The 21182-nt window shown below is 40.6% G+C and overlaps 1 protein-coding gene and 1 pseudogene across 2 annotated transcripts in view; one reads left to right on the top strand and one right to left on the bottom strand.

The window, feature by feature from the left end:
• The window catches only part of Lhfpl3 (lipoma HMGIC fusion partner-like 3), a 481936-nt gene that overhangs the window by 446733 nt on the left and 14021 nt on the right, over positions 1–21182 (top strand). The gene's annotated exons all lie outside the window — the stretch shown is intronic.
• LOC105999642 lies at positions 11248–14244 on the bottom strand (annotated as a pseudogene).

Below are 21182 nucleotides of genomic sequence, written 5' to 3'. Positions count from 1 at the left end.
GGTATAACCCCTGTTTTCACTGTATCTGATTCCTGTGTCCTGTATCTTATATATACATTTTTCTAATTTGGGGAGGGGAAGGGAAATAACAAAATGCTGAAATAAGGATATAGGTTAACCCATTGTAACAATGAGACATACAAGAGAATGTTAAAACCAAACTTTACAACTTTGGGAGGGGAGGGAGGAATTGGGGAGGTGGGAAGGGAAGGGATGTAGGGGAAAAACAAAGGAGGCGGTAACAATACTCAATAGGAAATGTACTCATTACACTACTCATGTAACCCCTCTGTACAGTACTTTTACAATAAAAAATATACATGGAGAAAGGGGAGGAGCCAGAAGTGGCACTGTGGCTCAAGTAGTAGAGTGCTAGCCTTAAGAAAAAAAAAAAAAAAACAGCTCTGTGACAGCATCTACCTCCTGAGTTCAAGCCCCAGGACCAGTACCAAAAGATAAAAAAATAAAGACATCCTGAGGATCCTTTAGAGTTCCCCTGATGGAGGCAGAGCAGACGACTCCTCCCACACAATCAATCTACCTGTCGGCGTTTCCCTCAGCTCCTCAAACATTGCAGGTGCTGCAGGGCTTCCTTGGGAGGAAGACTGCGTAGGGGCTCAGTTGCAGTCTGTAGTGTGGAGACAGGTTAGGCTCTTACAGCAAACTACAATTGACAGACCTCTCGGCCCCTTCCTCTTAGATCCTCAATTTGTCAGCAACCCAAACTGTTTTCCCACCATGAAAAACCCTTGGTCCAGGAACTACCACCAACAAACACTCTGTCTGCTTTCCACTTTCCTTCCTAGCAGCTGAACATGGCTACACAGAGATCCTAAACACAGTGGTGTATCTGCCATACCTTCATGCCTTTAACACACTCCACAGCACACTCTGGTCATTTATTCAGCTATTTCATGTCCCTTCAAGAAGTGGCTGCAAGCCTCCTTTTCACCCACACCTACGTATCCCACCAAAACCTCTGCAGAAGCAAACTCTATCCAATAACAGCTCCAAGTTTTTTTTCTCTCACTTCAAACGCTTTCGTTTTCAACTTGAATGGTCTCCTTTCTGTCCATATTCTTTTTCTATCCCACAGCCTCCTCTTCCTCCATAGTCTGCTATCTCTGGAAATTAGAGTCCATCAATTACTTTCTTTTTCCTCCACACCAAAGAGTTTTCATTGCTCTGTTCCTACTGCCTATAAATGTGCCCCCAAACTATTACCTACACCCTCCATTTCTATCCTTCTTTTCTCACATATTCACTATCAAGATTTATTTTATTTTTTGATTGTTAACTTTTCTCCAAGATTTTATTTTTTTTAATGCCAGGTATGGTAACACATGCCTCTAATCCCAGCACTCAGAAGACTGAAGCAAGAGGGTCATGAGTTCAAGTTCAGTCTGAACTACATAGTGAGTTTAAGGCTATCCTGAACTATATAAGTGAGACCCTGCCTAAAACAAGATCTGTTCCTCACCCTTCTACTTCTGTGCTTCTTGTTTACCTTCTTTTTAAAGTGATTGTATTTCCTGCATTGAAAATATATAAATCAGATGAATGGACACATTTCTAGGGCAGTGAAACCCTTACTGTACTGTAATGATGAGAAACACATCGCTATAAATGTGTCCAAACCTATACAGTAGACAATGTTAGGAGTGTGAGCTCTGGCTGACAGTGGAACTTTGTCACATATAACACGTCTGGTGCACTGGCAAGGAAGGCTGGTGGTAGAGGAAGCTCTGTAAGTATGAGGACAGGTTTATGCAACTTTCTGTTCTTTCTTCTCAATGCTGAAATTACTTTAAAAAGAAAGTAGGGGCTTTGGAGGCAGGAGAGATCATGGGTGCCAGTGGCTCAAACTAGTAATCCTATCTACTCAGGAGGCTGAGATCTGAGGATCATGGTTTGAAACCAGCCCAGGCAGGAAAGTCCATGAGACTCTTATCTCCAATTAACCACCAAAATGTCAGAAGTGGAGCTATGGCTCAAGTGGTAGAACACTGGCACAAAAGCTCAAGGACAGTGGCCAAGCCCCAGGGTGGACACACACACACACACACACACACACACAATTAACCCCTTCTTCTGACTGCCTCTTCATACAAGCATCAGGTATTTTTGACTACTCACTCTGAGTGAGCAATAGAGCCCATTCCAAATACGTTAAATGGTAGCTACATGTATCACAAGTATTAAGAGGTATAATTGATGCCTAGGATGTAAAATATTGAGAAATGTTCCAAGCTCTGCCAGTGAATGATGCTCTCTTCTGGAATTTCACTTTGTTCTTGCTAAGAACTAGAAAAATTAAATCAAATATTTAAATAACCCTGAATCTCCTCTGTCTCCAGGTCCAACAGAGACACATATAGTATTCTAAGAATCCAGATGAAGCTGACAGGAAAATTTAATCTTCTTCATTTTAAATTCTTTTCTGGACAGTGTTATCTACATAATTACCAAAGGCAATGCTGGCTCAGGCTTTTCTCTGACAATCTTGTACTTTCCCCTGTCACATGCAATTCGGTGCTATTTATACATATTTGTTGCTGTACAAAAAGAAAAGAGAAATGATAGGAAGGATATAGTAGATAAATCCTACATCTCACGGGGCTTTTTTCTACTTGCATTTGATATTGTACAGGGAGATTTCATTTTGACATATACATATTTCTTTACAATGTAACCTTGTAAAATTTACAATTTTAAATGGATTTCATTATGTTATTTTCAACATCTGTAATGTACTTCAATCATACTCACCTTCTTCTTTCACTCTCCTACTGATTCTCCCCTAAAATAACACCCCTTTTACAGTCATTACACCCCACTATTAATAATGGTTTTATTTCAATATCGCATAAGCCAAATAATTTTAGTTTATGTTAGTTGTATTATATTGTGTTTTCGTATGGATGTGAGCAAAGAAGTGAGCAAAATTAGTATCACTTGAGATGTGGCACAAGTGGTAGAGCACCTACCTAGCAAGTACAGGCCCTCAGTTTAATCCTCAATACAAAAAACAAAAAACAAAAAACAAAAAAAAAACAGAGAAACAACTTTACCTAAGAGGAGATAAAACTGATCAGAGGGGCTTAAGATAGTTCTGGGTTTGTTACTTAGCCATATTACTTACTATTTATATTTAACCATTTTCACCATCTGTAAAGTGAGCAATAATATCTACCTCATGGAGTTATTGTAGGGTTTTGCCTGTCTCTGTCAGACCCTGACAGAAGTAAAAATAAAAGAATAACCTAGGGAAATTCAGTGAAATATCTATTGACATCATTCACACAACTAAGGAGAACCACGCATGAAGAGGCTTCCTGTAGAAAAGAGGAAGAAGAGGTTACCTAAAGAAAACACAAAAAAAGTTCGTTTTTGACATAACAACTTTTACATCTCATTGTTACAATTGGGTCCACCTGTATCCCTATTTAAACGATTTGTTTTTTCCCTTCCGGATTGGGTGGAGGGGCGGGAAGAGGATGGGATGGGAAGGGGAAACAAAGGTGGAGGCTACAATGCTTGATAAGAAATGTACTCATTATCTTGCCCATGTAATTGTAACCCCTCTGTACAGTATTTTCACAATTAAAAAAATTAAAAAAAAAACACAAAAAACTGGAAAGAAGAAAGGCCATCTGACAGGAGCCCTGGATTCCTGTGAAAGGATACATCCTCTAACCTGTGGCCCTGGGGAACAAAAAATACCCTAACCTCATTCTCTTTCTCTCCTCCATCTTCCTGTTGGTTTCCTTCTGGCTGAAGCCTGAAGGCAAAAAAGCCCAAGTAATCCAGTTTCAAATGGTCTCCTCCTGGGGCAGACAGACAGATGAAGAAAGATGTGAGCCAGGAGAGTAGAGAGAGATCAGGAGAAGCAATCAGAAAGCATCAGGCAAAAATGCTTGATTTTTTTTAGTCTCTTCCTACACTATTCCTTGCTACATCATCCAACAACACTGATTTGTAAATTAGGGGTGGGGGCAGAATTTTCAGAGTCTCATTGTAGCCCAGCACTAATAGCTACTCAGGAGGCAGATACCTGAGGATTATGGTTCAAAGCCAACCTGGACAGTCAAATCCGAGACTCTTTTCTCCAAATAACCAGCAATAAGCCAGAAGCAGAGGCATAGGTGAAGTGTTAGTGCCAGTTGTGAGCCAAAAGCTGAACCAGAGTTCATAGGCAATAGTCTCAATGCAAAGGGCGTTCATGATTCTGTTTGATACCCTTGATTGTAAAAATGGGGCAAGGTGGTATTATACTTAAACTTGAGAGAGACCATAAATGATTCAAGGATATGATTTAGATTTAAGACATATCCCAGAGAGAGACATTAGAAAATATTATTTTAAAGATAAAGTGTTGGGTAGGGGAAAAACAAAGGAGGTAACAATGCTTGATAAGAAATGTACTCATTACCTTGCTCATGTGATTGTAACCCCTCTGGACAGTATTTTCACAATAAAAAACTTATTTAAAAAATATAAAGCATTGGAATAAACATACATCTTAAATATTACCATCCATATGCTTCCATCTGACAGAAAGATGTAATTCCAAGGAAAGGATCTGACCTCAAGAAAGCGTGTGTGTATGTCTAGTATATATGTATATGTTTATTCCTGTATTATCTTTAATAAAATTAATGATACAGCTGGGCACTGGTGGCTCATGTCGGTAATCCTAGCTAATCAGTAAGCTGAGATCTGAGGATTTTGGTTCCATGAGACTCTTATCTCCAATAAACTACTCAGAAAAAGCTGTGGCTCAAGTGGTGGAGCACTAGCCTTGAGCCAAAGAAGCTCAGGGATAGTACCCAGGCCCTGATTCAAGCCTCAGGACTAGTGCGCATGCATGCACACTCACACACACACAATACACAAATGGTTAATAAAATAGAGAAAAGTCAAAAGCAAAGAATCAAGCATACTTCAAATACACTAATCATAGAAGTCACTCTAGTAACTGTACAGTAAATGTGGGTCTGAGCTTCTTGGCATCAATACAATTCTCATTATTGGAAAAGAAGCAATGTTCTATTCTCTCAGGGAAAAAGGAAGAGGATATGTTCCTAGAAATGAATACTAAAATAAATTTCTCCTGGAAGGAACTTCCTTTCATGTAAAATGCTAAAGTGGCATAATGGGCAGTGTCCCTGAAAACAGTTTTTGTAACTGATAAAAAATAAAGAAAAGAAATGTTGCCAGATGCTGGTGGCTCACACCTGAAATCCTAGCTACTCAGGAGGCTAAAAGATCTGAAGATCATCGTTTGCAGTCAGCTTGGGCAGAAAAGTCTTTTCTGCCCAAAGACTCTTTTCTCCAATTAACTAGTCAAAAAATAAATTTAAAAAAATTTAAAAGTGGAGCTGTGGCTCAAAGTGGTAGAGTGCTAGTCTTGAGCAAAAGACCTCAGGGACAGTGCCCAGGTCCTGAGTTCAAGTCCCACCACAAAAGAAAGAAAAAGAAAGAAAGAAGGAAGAAAGAGAAAGAAGGAAAGAAAGAAAAGAAAGAAGGAAAGAAAAAAGAAAGAGAGAAAGAAAGAAAAGTAAGAAGGAAGGAGAGAGGGAGGGAAAGAAAAAAAGAGGGAGGAAGGGAGGGAAAGAGAAATGTTATTTCCATGGCTGTTTCTTGACAATCCTATCTTCATGCTCAAGCATATCTTAGTAAAGGTGATTCTGAGAGAAGCTAAATTAATGGTAGAAATCCTGGGCTTACACAGTGTTCAAACATGAGTAAAAGAGGATCTTGGAGAAGCTCAGAGAAGGACCCTAACTCTTTCCTTTTTAGACAATCTCCCCACAAACTGTCTCTGTCAGGCAGGCTTTTTTTGTTTGTTTGTTTTTGTTTGTTTGTTTTTTATTGTGAAAATACTGTACAGAAGGGTTACAGTTACATGAGCAAGGTAATGAGTACATTTCTTATCAAGCATTGTTGCCTCCTCCTTTGTTTTTCCTCTACCATCCCTTCCCTCCCACCTCCATAACTACACCCCACCGCACCCCTAAATTTAAAGTTCATTTTTCAACATAGTATCATTGTTGCAATTGGTCAACTTGTATCCTTATTTAAACAATTTTTCCCTTTCCTTCCCCAAATTATACCAACATCAAATACAGTGTAAACAGGGGTTATACCACGGGGGAGAGACATACAAAGCAAAAAAAAATCACATGGTACCTTATAAATACATTAAAAACAATAGAAAGAAAGAAAAGACCACTTGTGTCCCTATCTTGGGGTTTATTTCACTTAACTTCATCTTATCTGGTCATGTGTACATAGCTTTTGACCCTTTTCTACTTGTCCCAGACATATACTAGTTATTGCAAATAAGGAAAACCATGGGACCTATGTTTCTTTGGGCCTGGCTTACTTTACTTAAAATAATTTTTTCCAAGTTCTTCCATTTCCTAACAAATAGGGCGATGTCATTCTTTCTGATGGAGATGTAGGATTCCGTTGTGTGTGTGTGTGTGTGTGTGTGTGTATCACATTTTCTTGATCCATTCAGCTACTGAGGGGCAACTGGGTTGGTTCCAGAACCTTGGAGAAACCCTAGGTCTCCTTGGCACCAGCTGAAATTTTCTTAATAGAGACCCAGAAATACAACAAATCAAAGAAAAGTTGAACAAATGGGACTGCATGAAGCTGCAGAGCTTCTGCATGGCAAAGGACATAGCTAGAAAGATCAAAAGAAAGCCCACGGGTGAAGATCTTCACTAGCCATACAACAGACAAGGGTCTCATATCTAAAATATACTTGGAACTCAAAAAAATTAAATCCCCCAACAACAAATCCTCAAAGAAACAACTGCTCAATAAATAAGTGGGCTAAAGACTTAAAGAGAAACTTCTCTGAAGAGGAAATAAGAATGGCCAATAGACATATGAAGAAATGCTCAACCTCTCTAGCCATAAAAGAAATGCAAATCAAAACAACATTGAGATTCCACAGTTAGAATGGCTAGAATCAAGAATTTTAATATCAACAGATGCTGGAGGGGATGCAGACAGAAGGGAACCTTACTGCATTGTTGGTGGGAGTGTAAACTTATTCAACCACTTTGGAAAGTAGTATGGAGGTTCCTCAAAAGACTCCACATAGAGCTCCCCGATGACCCAGCAATCACAGTTTTGGGCATTACCCAAATGACCACAAACAAGACCACACTAAAGCTACCAGCATGACTATGTTTATCGCAGCATTATTTACCATAGCTAAGATATGGAATCAGGCAGGCTTTTGATTGGTGCCTAGAGTGGGTGCTGGCACCCCTCACAGTTGAGGAAGGATCTGCAGGGGTTTGTACAACTCTGGACTGGACTTACTGCCTGGCTGCTAAAAAAGCAACCAGGTTCTCATTCCTTCAGGAAACAGGTTAGAGCTCCATCTGCAAGAGCAGCTGCAGAATCCTCTTTCCCATCTCCAGATCAAGAAATAAAAGGAGATAAACTAATTCAGAGATAGAAAATATTCTCCAAATGTCATCTCCTTTGAGTTTAAAACTCAAATACAATTTTCAAAAAGTGCCATAGTCCTGTCAGCTAGAAAAACTATCCCCTTGCATTTGGCTGGAGGTTTCAAACAAAGTTAGTTAAAACCCCAGACCCTCTAAATTGTGTGCAATTGAATTGTTATAAAATGAACTTCTACAGGGACCTTGCAGAACTCAGATCCAGAGCTTCCCTACTTCTAAGCACCTTTAAACTAGTCTCACAATCTTCACTGCTTCTTGGGGGTGGGGGAGGTTACAGTCTCCAAGGTACTTTTTCAGAGTTGAGATTCTCAGATGTCAATCACTTGATCAAGCCTACATTGATATAGTCTGAGCTCTACTTTCTCTGACCTCAAACATGAAGGCCCTCAAGGCTAGTCTAGCTGCTGGGCTTGCCGGGCCTTAAAGCTCAGCTGTCTTTCACCTCTGGGAAGTTCAAAGCTGTACAACCATTTGTCAGTTTTTCAAGGATCTGTATCCAAAACCTTCCACACACCCTTACAATCACAGAGAAGTAGATCAGCTTATTGACATTCATTTTATAAGGAAGTACAGGAGGTCACCACCCACCCACACACTTCACACTGCTGGTGTCAGAAATGGGAGAAGAGCCCCCTCTTGTTGACTATTCACCCTCATGGTTTAACACAGTCTAGAATAGAATGCCTAGGAAGGCACTGGTAACTGAGAGTCAGGTCTATAAATAACTCTAAGCCATCACTGGTGCAGACCCCAGACACACAGAGCTGAAAGGATGCTGTAATTGTGTAGAAATCTTTATCTAATTAGTGATGCTGCCTGAATCTCTATCCACAAAAGACATTGAGAATAGCAGTGGTTTTGTTGTATTGATTCCAAAGCATATTTTAAAAATTGCATTCCTTGACATCCATTGAACTTACCATCTCAAAACCCAAAGTGAGCCATGCAAAATTAGTGGGAGGAGGGCTGGAGGTGTGGCTCAAGTGCTAGAGCATCACCAGAAAAAATGAGGGAGTGAAGACCAATTTTCTGTTGGAGACATATCAATAGTTACTTGACTATTGAATTTTATTCTGGGCAAACAAAACTGACTGTCTTGTGTTTATTTATTTACTTATTTATGCTGGGAATCAAGCCCAAGTCCTTATGCTTTTCTTGGCAAGTGCTCTACCACTGCACTACATCCTAATCCTTCTAAAAGAAAAAAAAAAAAAAAGATAAGGCCTCACTGTGCAGCAAGCTCAAGATCTTCCTGTCTCTCTGCCTGCTGAGATTACAGGCATCTACCACCACACTCAGCATTTTTCATATTAATTTCTGCAATTCTGAAAATGAGATAGTGTCATAATTATACATAATCTGTGTATGCATCTTCTTAAAGCATTTTTTTAGATTTTTTTAATACCAAAGCTGTGACTTGATTGAACTCTGGGTCTCATGTTCTACCTTAATCTTTCACTCAACGCTGGCACTCTATCACTTAAGCTACAGCTCCAATTCTAACTTTTTGGTGGAGATAAAAGCCTCAAAAACTTTCTGTTTAGACTGACTTAAGCCATGATCCTCAGATCTCAGCTTCCTGAGTAGTAAGATTCCAGTCGTGAGCCACTGGTGTGTAGCTATTTTTTTAATATTTCAATCAACACATAGTAATTTTACATACTTAGGTGGTAAAATGCAATTTATACACATAGATGTATATATATTTATATTTCAGAATCACATTCCCATTTCATCATCCTTTGTGTTTAGAGCCTCTGAACTCCTCTTCTAGCTATTCGTGTTATACAATAGATTATTGAGAACTATTGTCACCCTATGGTGCTGGAAATCACTAAAACTTGCTACTTCTACCTAGTTGTGTTTTGGTATCTGTTACTCATTTTTTAAAGTAAATCTTTTAAAATGTCAAATATAAGCCAGGCACTGGCTCACACCTATAATCCTATATACTCAAGAGGCTAAGATCTGAGGGTCACAATTCAAAGCCAGCCCAGGCAGAAAAGTCCATGAGAGATTTTTTTTTAAATTTTATTTTATTGTAAAGATGCAGAACAGTCATATGAGTAAGATAATGACTACACTTCTTGTTAAACATTGTTACCCCTTCTTTGTTTTTCTCCTGCTATCCCTTCCCTCCCCCATCTCCCCTACTCCTCTCCCCACAAAGTTGTAAAGTTTATTTCCAACATAGTGTCTTGTATCATTGTTGCAATGGGTCATCCTGTGTCCTTGTTTCAGCATTTTGTTATTCCCCTTCCCCTCCCCAAAATATCTAAATGTATATATAGGATACAGGGTACCAAACTCAAATACAGTGACAATAGGGGATATACCATAGGAGGAAGAACATACAAAAGAAACAAAAAAATCACATAGCACATTAAAAACCACGACAACAAGGAAAAAGCTCTTGTGTCCATATTTTGATGTTCATTTCACTTAGCCTCCTCTTATATGGTCTTATGATCTCCCCTTAACCACCAGAAAACCAGAAGTGGAGCTGTGGCTCCAAATGCTGTGGCTTGAAGTGGTAGAGCATTAATCTTGAGGAAAAACAAAACAAAAACAAAAACAACACCCAGGCCCTAAACTCAAGCACCATGACAAAAAAAATACTGACCTGTTGCAAACAGCAGCACAGTTAATTTACTAACAACGAATCAATCTGTCTATAAATATGTGTTTTGTCTTGTCTCTTCAGTCAGGAACTGCTTCAGAACAGTTGTGATCAGGATGTAGCAAAAAGGAAACTGCATTTATTGAGCTCCTGCTATGTGTCAGAGAGTCTCCACTGATTATCCCACTTGGATCTCACGACATGGTTCACAGTAGGGTGTGCTGTCTGAATTGAAGGGGTGAGAACACAGTTCACTGGCTAGCCTCACACAGTCATTGGGTGAGCCTGGGTCTGAGCCTAGTTCTTAGACTGTCAGCCAATTTCCCATCCTTTCTGTCCTGCTCCTTCTTCCCTTTCCACCACGGGAGATTCAGGCACTGAACTCCATGGATCTGAGAGCAGTCATTGCAGTAGGCTAAACCAAGCAGCCATGGAGCAGGCATCTCTCATCAATTGCTGAGCAGGGCTGATCCTGACAGATGTAGTTCCCCTCAAGAAAAGAAAATCAAACCCATTTTTTTACATGACAAGGTTTTACACTTAAATGATTATCCGTACACCAAGTAACATGTAGTAAGTTCTTAAGTCCTATCATCTAGTCATTTTGATTAAGGTAAACCAACATCAGCCCCAAAAAAGTACATTAGTATTCAATGTTCTAGCACTTAGGCAGAATGGAATCTTTTAAGGCTGGCTGCTGCTTTGTACAAGTTACAAATAACGACATACTACTTTTTCATAGATAAAGCCCCTGACCTTTAAGAAAGTGTAAGGGGAAAAAATTAGTTAATCCCTTTCTTTCTTCAAAGAATTATAATTTTTTGTTTGATCCTATTAAGATCTAAGAGAAAAAGGTGGTACTCGCACATTGCTTCAGCTGAAAGGCATAGGAAAATAGACAACAGATACTCATTAAACCCCTAAGAAATCAGAGGTATAAAGATGAACCTTTGGATAAATATTAACGTTAAACAAAGAAGCTAGACTGGCTACTCTGCAAAAAGTGGAAGGACCTACTACAGCATACAGACATAATGTAATGTTTCTCATAGAACAGAACTGGAGCTTTGCTATCACTCCACAGTCCAGAAGAGCCTCTACCGCACCAACCTGTGCAAAAGTGCTTCTCTTGTCCTATCCATTGATGCGGTAATTCTCGTGGATTTCTGGCTGGATGTCACACACCAAGACCAAGAGGTTTTCTAGAACTTCCTCCCTGTTCTGGAGGATGGTCATCTTTTCCTTGGTCTCCTTCTCCACCTCACTGCTTCAACTGCTTCAACTGGGATCCCAATGCCGCAGCTTCCTTGGCCTTGAACTCTTTCTCCCTCTGCAGGCGGTACTGTTCAATCTCAGCCTGGGCTGCTGCTTTGGCCTTTCAGCCTTCTGTTCTTCCGCTTGCGGACCTCGGATCTCGGTGGCATGCTTCCCGGCCTGTAGCAGCTACAGAATCCCCTGCCACTGACGCAGAAGCTGAGCAGAAGGAGCTTGAAACCCATTTTTAAACTAGCTTTATTCTTGATTTTATCCTCAATATTCTCTTTCTCAAAGTCCCATCTCCATTCTTTCCTCCCAGCCTTTATCATTCTTAATCCTTCTCATGTCTAGAATCATTTTTGTCCTTCTTAGCTTATTTCTTGCCCAGCCAAGAAAGGTATAGGGTTACATCTCCCTCCCTATCCCAACAACATAAATCACCTACCATGCACCATGAAGAGACAGACAAGAAAACCCACTGCAAAGTACAGGTTTTACCCAGAGCACAGAGAGAAAAGTAGCCAACCCAGGGCTACACAGCTTAGAAATAGTTTCAAACCATTTGGAGAGCCATCTCTTATATCAACAGACTTCTCTAAAAACAATCTCACCACCTCTCCTGCTCAATCTGTTTCCCTTTACCACTCAGATACTCAACAAGAATTCTAATCCTTTCATAGCTAGTGCTGGTTGAAGCACTAGTAAGGCTGCTTAAATTTTCAGAAGAAAGCAAAGTGTGTGTATGAGTGTGTGTATGTAAACATTTCTGTCAGGATTATTTGGTTTTCAGTTCAGCTTCCTAAAAGGAGTGTGTGTTGAGTAAATACAGTGTTAGTAAGAGTGTTTTAAAAGAAAAACTGTAGAATGATATAAAGAGTGAGATTGATCAAAATGCATTGTATATATGCTACTTTGTTGAATGGCAACTCCTTTATACAACTACTTAAAGATTAAAAATAATAATACTAAGGGCTGGGTGCCAGTGCTTCACACCTCTAATACTAGCAACTCAAGAGGCTGAGATCTGAGAATAACCATTCAAAGACTCGTATCTCCAGTGAACCACCAGGAAACCAGAAGTAGAGCTGTGGCTCAAAATGTTAGCCTTGAGTGAAAGAGCTTAAGAACAGCACCCAGACCCTACATTTAAGCCCCAAAATGGACAAAAATAAAGATAAAAGAAATGTTTAAAAGATAAAAAATAAAATTATGCTGAAACAACGTTACATGTTGACCCATTGTAACAATGAGATGTACAAGACACTGTAGAAAACGAACTTTACAACTTGAGTGGAATTGCAGAGGTGGGGAGGAAAGGGATGGTAGGGGAAAAAAAAGAGGAGGGGCTTACAATGCTCGATAGGAAATGTACTCATTACCTTACTCATGTAACTATAACCCCTCAGTACAGTATCTTTACAATAAAAAAATTAAATTTAAAAGGAGATTATGAGTGAAGCACAGCATGTAAGGAAATGCACATTGAATTTCATAATTTTCACAATTATTATCACTAATAATTATAATAAATTACATAGTAGCAAAAAATAAAAAAAACATTTTTTAAAAAAAGCTGTAGAAAGAGCTCCTACTAAGGAAAACAATGGAAATCAGTACATTAACTTTAAAACTCTAAGTTTTGACAGCATATGGATGTGTTCATATACTTGTTTGTATTTTATTTCTTTCTGTGTGCATTTCCAAAGGGAGTGCATGAACACAGCAAGCGTCATCTTGATAGATGGGGAAATGTCTGGGTGAGAGGCAAGGCTGCTGGCAGCCTGTGTTGCACAAAGCTATTCTTGGTTGTCCCCGGAGTGTAATGGTGGAGTGATTGTGTGATTGTGGTTTCCAGGGGAGTTGAGGGACAGAGGGCAGTCCAGGAGGCACGTGGAGATTCTCCGTGGAAGGTGGTGGGTAATCCTCCCTCATTGGCATGAACACTATCTTGGGCTGAATATGAAGTAAACGCAGACATATAGTAGGACTCCCAAGAAATGTCATCTATTTTTAGTTGTCAGCTGCTCTAGCTTCATTTCTCTAAGTCTCTATTATTAGACTGTTCAAAATATTAACTTCACTCTAGATATGAAATTAAGTTGGACAAATCACAAGTGATGCCAATTAGCAGGACTGAAGAGCATTTCCTCTTCATACTACAATTCATCATGACTCATAATTGCAATCTAATTTATTTCCTTTAATTCATGTTTCACTTTTATAAAATGAGATGAGAGAGATTAGTGTCCTTTTCCTTACAGTATTCTTGGGCCTAAAAAGAAGCGCTTTTTTTCATGGAGATAATTCTTTCTCCTGTCCCATGAATCAGATGTCAAGAAGCTCTCCAAGTCACAACACTCACACAAAATCATACCTAATTCCACAACATAAAAGTTCAACAGTTTGCTAGCTCTATAAGAAGATAACTGGGGATGGTGGGGAGGGGTATGAATCATCCTCAGTTTATAAGGAAAATATTTCCTACCATAGGGTATACTTCAGGCATAATTGTGAAATGAACATTTGTCTTTAGTCTTTAAGGTGTCTTTCCTCCACATCCTGCCCAGTACTTCTCGGAAAGGCCCTCAAATTCTCACACCCTTTTTTCTTTTTGGCCAGTCCTGAAGCTTGAACTTCTGGGCCTGGTCAGTGTCCTTGAGCTCCTTTTGCTCAACGCTAGCCACAGCTCCACTTCTTGCTTCTTCGTGAACAATTGGAGACAAATATCTCACAGACTTTCCTGGCTTCCAAGGGGATGTGATCTCAGCCTCCTGCGTAGCTAGAATTACAAGTGTGAGTCACTATGGTGCCTTTCCTGCTTCCAGATCAATCCCAACTCTGACTTGCTACAAGGTTCCAGGCTCTTACCGCCATGACTCCTTGACTCCTTCAAAATGTTTTAATCCTGAGTTCTGGTCATTAGACCCACTGGGGGGAATTAAATCATAGCAGAAATGTTACCTGGCTGATGCTACCTTCCTACAGTCTTCACAGATTATCTCAAAGCATGAGCTTCAAATTCTTCCATATGTGTAATAGTGATGAAAACGTTAATTGCTACAGAGAGATGGGATTTTTTTCAGCCTTTAACAAGTCTTTTAGGATTGTTTAAAATAAATGATAAATAAGAAATAAATGAAATCTGGGCACTGGTGGCTCACAGCTGTAATCCTAGCTACTCAGGAAGCTGAGATATGAGAATCAGAGTTCAAAGCCAGCCCAGGCAGGGAAGTCCATGAGACTCTTATCTCCAATTAACCACAAGAAAACCGAAAGTGGTGCTGTGGCTTAAAGTGGTAGAGTGCTAGCCTTGATCAAAATAGAGCTCAGGGACAGAGCCAGGCCCTGAGTTCAAGCTCCACAACCAACAAAACAAAAAAAAATAATAAATGAATAACTCCACAAAAACAATAAGAGGCAGGACGATTATTCAGAACCAACTAGTGGTTCCATCTTTATTTCAAATATATTTTTGTTCATTAACTTTATTTTTTAGTATCTTTAAATAGTTGTAGCAAGGGGTTTCAATTCAACCTGTCAATTTAAGAGTACAACACATCTTGGTCAGCATAGCATCACCTTTCTATCATTTTCCTCCCATCTATCCCAACCCCACCCCTTCCCTCAAATTATTTAGTTCTATTTTCACCTATGTACACCGAGTACTCTATATTCAACCACCGTTCCTCTCTCCACTCACCTGCCCCCACCCTCAAGCCCTACTACTCGCTTTCTGGTGTTCATTGTTAAATTGTCAAATATTGAATGATCGCCAATATGGTCAGGCACTAAGGACCAGAGATAAAGGCAGACTTTATATCCATAAAGTACTAAAGATAAGAGGGTCCAAAGGAATCTGAAGTGAAAAACCACAGCTCCCAAAGCATTCTCCAACTAAGGCCAAGTCTGTGGCAAGATAGTTTTGCCAAGGTCTCTTTTTACAGCAGTTGAATTGATGTTCTCTCATTTCCAAGGTATATATCAAAGAGCTCATTATTGGAGGACTCTTTAAAATTTGACATTAATAGTTGCATGAAATGATGTGTTTCTTGAAGGTATTTTATCTTGGCTGAAGCTTAAATTAAGCATCCTCCTGGCAGCTGGATATGTGATGAATTGTATTACAAGTAATTCTATTTTTAGCTCACTAGTGCATTGGCAGACGGTTAAAAATAGAAGCAGACTTAGTAGAGTCCAGAAGCCCCAGAGCTTTCCTTTACTGGTTAAAGAAAATGAAGCCTGTTTTCCAACCTAAAGGGTTAGAAGGAAGGTATGTGTGGCTCTGGTTACAAGGTTGTGGCCTGTAGTTCAGAAATTAGTGTGTAATGTGTCATTTTGATGAAAGCTGAAGGACGGGGCTCCCCCAGGAACTTCCTGGAATGGTTCAGATACTAGGTGGAAAACATGATATCTTAAGAGTCTTTTCCCATCTCCCTCCTCTGCACAATGACTTCATTTCTTCAGATGGATATACTCTCCAGGATTTCGTGCACAGCAGATTGGTGGCCACCAGGGGGCCAGAGGAAAGTGTGCACCTCCCTTTGTCCTAAAATTCATTCCTGACTACCCCTTCCTGGGTAGTCGGTCACAACTTTCTCTTTGGGTTTGCACACCTTGTTCTATCAATTTCCACTGAGCAGCAGAAAAGCTGAGCTAGGACTTACCTCCAGATCTGATGTCTTAGGGTGCAAACAGAGTTAAGGAATTCCCTGAGAAGGAAGTAGTAAGCATTTAATTAGATCGGGTCTAGACTTTGCTCTACCCAATGCCGTACCTGGTGCTTGCTAAGCCCTCAGTTCCTTAGTATGCCTCTGAAGCCTGATGTTGTAGTGGGCTCAAGTGCCTTCTCTTGCTTTCTGCTCTGGATTGGTTTCTCCTTCCCCTACACCCTACACTCTGCTGCCTCAAAAGTCTTCTTTTTAGCAACTTCCCAGGCATGACCTCCTCAGAATTGCCTCACTGTCCCCAAAGTTCCATCCAATTCTCTTCCCTCAATCCGGTCACCTGCAGTCAGAGTCATGACTTATCAAGTTGGAATTTAAACAGACAGGATGCAGGAATCTAGATTGAGTGAGTTTTCTGAGTGGCTCTGACAGGTGATAACACTTCAGAATCTGCTATATTCTTAGCGCGATTTACTTTTTTAATAAAATATGGTGCAGACTGATCTCTACCAACTATTAGGATGAAAATTAGCTGATTATCTGATTAAAGTAATTTACACTGAACTGTGAGCAAATAAATTCCCCTTTCAGGAGAATTTGCATTCTGACATTTTGCCAGCTTTCATGAAATTTCCAATTAGCGACGTGTGTTGGATGGATATTTAAAGAAAAACTATGTCACTTGTGACCCAGGCAGGGGAAGAGTATTGATCTTGCTGTGCACTAGGTGGCTCACACCTGTAATCTTAGCTACTCAGGAAGTTGAGATCTGAGGATCTCTATTCGAAGCCAGCCCAGGCAGAAAGGTCCATGAGACTCTTATCTCCAGTTAACCACAAAAAGCTGGAAATGGAGTTATGGCACAAGTGATATTGTGCTAGCCTTGAGCACAAAAGCTCCATACAGAGCCCAGGCCCTGAGTTCAAGCCCTAGGACTGGCACACACACACACACACACACACACACACACACACACAGAGAGAGAGAGAGAGAGAGAGAGAGAGAATATCAGTATAAAGGAGAAAAAGCAAATGAAGAGCCAAGGAGGAAGAGTGGGAAATTGAAGAAGGAAAGAGGAGGACAGAGGAGAGGGGAGAGGGAAGAGGAAGAAGGAAGTAAGCCACATCAGTGCTCACAGTTTTTGTAAATGCAACCCTGTATGTGAGAAAAGAGCCCAGACACTATCCTTTCCCCTCTGCATCAGGGAGTCACAGATGATCCAGGGATTTTATTTGCTATTTGGAGGTTTTCAATATGTGCTTCCCAGTGGATGAAGGAGGGATGGAACTCCTCTTTGCTCTTCCCAGACCATTTTACTGCTCCCTCAAATGTTAGCAAGGGTCCATTCAATCCTTGGGCTTCTCTCCCCTCCTCTTTCTAACAGCCCTCAGTGAGTGAATTTCCCCCAGACTCCTGGTGGGTGGGTGTGTGTGGGTGTGTGTGTGCATGCATGTATCAGTGCTGGAACTTGAACTCAAGGCCTCAGCACTGTCCAAGAGCTTTTATGCTTCCACTTGAGCTACAGCTTCACTTCCAGCTTTTTGGCAGTTAATTGGAGGTTTTGGGGGGGTTCTTTGGTAGTTAAAAGTCTCATGGGCTTTCCTGCCTGGCCTGGCTTCAAATTATGATTCTCAGAAATGAGCCTACTGAGTAGCTAAGAATACAGGTGTGAGCCACCAGTGCCCCACTTATACTCATGGTTTTAAAAACTGTAAGCACAACTGATGACTCCTAAATATAGGCCCCCAGGCCCAGATTTCCCTTGAATTCCTGAAAGCTTTTTTCAGTATGAGGGCTTGAACTCGGAGCCTTGTACTTGTTAGGCAGGCTCTCTCTACCAGCTGAGCCACACCTTCCTGCCTCCAACCCCAGCACCCCATTTTTCCTTGGTTATAGTTCAGATAGTGTTTTGCACTTTTTGCCTAGGGCTGGTCTGTGAACATGACTCTCCTGCCTATATCTTACACATAGCTAGGATTGCAGGTGTGAGCCACCATCCCTGGCCCTGGATTCCTGATCTTGAATGTCTTATTCCTGGCCTATTTTTTCCCCTCCAAGCTTAGCTATCTCACTTTCCCCCAAATGGACCATCAACTTTGAAGACATCCTAATCTCTCACTGCTTTCCCACACCACAAGCACACTCCGCACACCACAAGCACACTCCGCACACCACAAGCACACTCCGCACACCACAAGCACACTCCCCACTCAGTCCAACTAAATCCTAATTGCTCTGCCTTTAATATGCATCTTGTATCTCAACCATCTCACCACCTCCACGAGAACTAGCCTGACAATATCACCTCTCATTCACATCACTTCATTGCCTCCTAGTTGTCCTCCATGCCTCCATTTTTGAGCTTATAACTTGGTCCCCACACGGAGATATAGTGAACCTTTTTGTACCATAATCATCATTCATCCCTACCTCCCCCCCCCCGCACTTTAATGACTTCCCATTGCATAAAGAGTAAATTCAAACTGCCTTATCATATCCTGTGAGTCCTATAGAAATTTCCCTACCCAATTACAGCTCTGTCTCCTATCTCCAGATCCCATGGCTTCCCCACTGGTCCTCTGGCCTTTGCTGATGCCCCCACCTAGAAAGCACATGTCTCCTTGCTCTCTGCTCCTTCATATCATCTAGGGGAATCTTCCCCGAGCAACTGCTCTGAAATAACAGCTGTCTTCTTGTAGCATGTAAAACTACATGATGTGTTACATGCATATTTATTTATGACCCAGGGCACATTTGCATATGAGCTTTTTGAGAGCTAGAATTTATTCTCTTGTCCACTATTGAATCTCCTACTATAGCAATACCTGATGTATCTTAAATGCTCAATTAATGTTTACTGAATGAATGGAACAAGACTGAGAAAAAGTATTCATGAGAGCAAGGATATCTTACAGATGTTACCCATAAAGATTACATCTAAAGTCTTATTAGGAGAGAAGAAGGGGAAAAAATAAAGCTATTGGTTACTTCCTTCTGCCCCCTCCCCTTACACACTGTTCTGTAGTAGCTGCTTCAAGATAAGTCATGTCAATATTTTATTCCAGTAAATGGTTCGTTCTGGAGTTCTGGACCTCCTCTTTGCACACATGAAAGAAAAAAAAACAGCTCCTCTTTGTTCTACACTCTAAGTGGTCAAAAAATTATGCATTCACAATTACTGAGTCACAAGCTCAGCTTTTACCCATTTACTATACATAAAACAGAGCTAATGAGATTAGGCAATAGGAAGCTTTTCTGTTGCAAAATTATATTAAATGGAGTCTCCCAGGGGCTAAGCTACTCTCTCTGAAAGTTAAGCACATTTCAGAAAATACATTAGAACTGTTGGTCCTCTGCAGGACTCTGGGGTTGAGGGAGGAGAGGTAGCGTCACAGAGCAGTTCACTTGCTCTCAACATGTAACTGCGGATTTGGGACAGTCCAGTTTGTGACTTTCTTCCTGCACCTTAAAGGATTCACAGTATTTTCTTGTTTAATGCCATGGCTGGCTCTGCTGGCAGCCATTCCCTCATAAATGTTACCGACAACAATGGGTATGGTTATTCATTGACATTGGCCTCACAGCAAGAGGCAAATGACTGTTTCTTAGGAAATCACTGACATGAACAGGAGATGGCTGTCCAACTTGCGATATAAAAATATTGTCAGAGACTGGGTTGGCACCTAAGCAGCCCTTTAAGCCATGACATAATTCTAAGTGGTTTGTTCAGGAAGCAATACTGGAAAACAGGTGGAGAAAGGGCAAAGCAAGATGGGAAGGAAGAGGGAAGCCAATAAAGGTGTGTTATTATCTCAGAATATTTTCTGTTGCTTTAACTAAATACTTGAGATAAGATCACTTTTTTTTTGTGCCCATCCTGGGTCTTGAACTTGGGGCCTATGTGCTGTTCCTGAGCCTCTTTGTGCTCAAGGTTAGTGCTCTATCACTTGAGCCACAGCACCACTTCTGGCTTTTTCTGAGTAGTTTATTGGAGATAAGAGTCTCATAGACTTTCCTGCCCTGGCTTGTTCTGAACCACAATCCTGAAATCTCAGCCTCCTGATTAGCTAGGATTACAGGCATGAGCCACCGGCACCTGGCTAAGATCACTTATTTAAAGTGAATATGTTTATTTAGCTCACTGGGAAATCCAAGAACATGGCAGGAACATTTAGTGGAAACTTCTTAACACATTTATCACTCCAGAGGGCATCACACAAGATAGATCCAGCACAAACATGGGAGTTGGGGTCTCCATCACCTTGTGAAGTCCCTAGTGCCCACCTTCACAACCTCACCTAATCCTAATTACCCCCTGAACTCTCCACATAAGTACCTTTTAGCATGTCAATTTGGGGTTTAAGTTTCCAACATGAGAACGTTAGAGGAACACATTCAAACCACAGCAGTTATCAAGAATATCATCACTTGAGTGGTTGGAACTTAATCCCAGAGAGATGATAATCATACACCAATTCTCATCAGCCATTGACCTAGGAGAACTGGGAGTGAGGCACCATTAGTTCTGCCTGCTCCTGGATAAGCAGGGAGGACTGTGGTGGTCAGAGAAGGTCCTCAGGGGAAAAATAAAGAGGTACAATGCCTGCAGGACTCTCCATAGAGACACTCAATCCATTCTTCCCCAACAAGAGGCTCCATACACACACACACACACACACACACACACACACGACATGGGAGAAATGATGTTCAGTAACATGTTTTCATGTTCAGACATATTTTTAAGACACCTCACCCATTAGAAGAGCACACAATCTTGTTATGTCAAAATTTATAATAGAGGAATACATATATTCCACAGTGCACAGGGTCTACTCTATGAGAGACACTCTGTTAAGTCAAAACGATACAGAGATAAGAGGCCTGGTTCATCAGTAAGGAAGATATCCTTGTAAGTATATATCATATTATAAGGAAAGCATTGTATCTGTAATGCATGAATGACCATGGATAGGCATGTAGAAAGCAGAGGTCTTAAACTACTTCTGATAATCATTTATTGATAATGTTTCAAAAGGTTTCTCCAAAGATAATTGGAAATGAGTAAATAATTTGGGATAAGTCTAGTTTTCCAGAAAGAAGAGCAAGATTCCTCTCATTTCTCTCAAAATGGTTTTCATTAATCAA

The sequence above is a fragment of the Dipodomys ordii genome, unplaced genomic scaffold, assembly GCF_000151885.1.
Source record: "Dipodomys ordii isolate 6190 unplaced genomic scaffold, Dord_2.0 Scaffold195, whole genome shotgun sequence".
In the NCBI taxonomy this organism is placed as follows: Eukaryota; Metazoa; Chordata; class Mammalia; order Rodentia; family Heteromyidae; genus Dipodomys; species Dipodomys ordii.
Note: the sequence above shows the minus strand (reverse complement) of the source record. Positions and strands in the feature narration are given on the sequence as shown.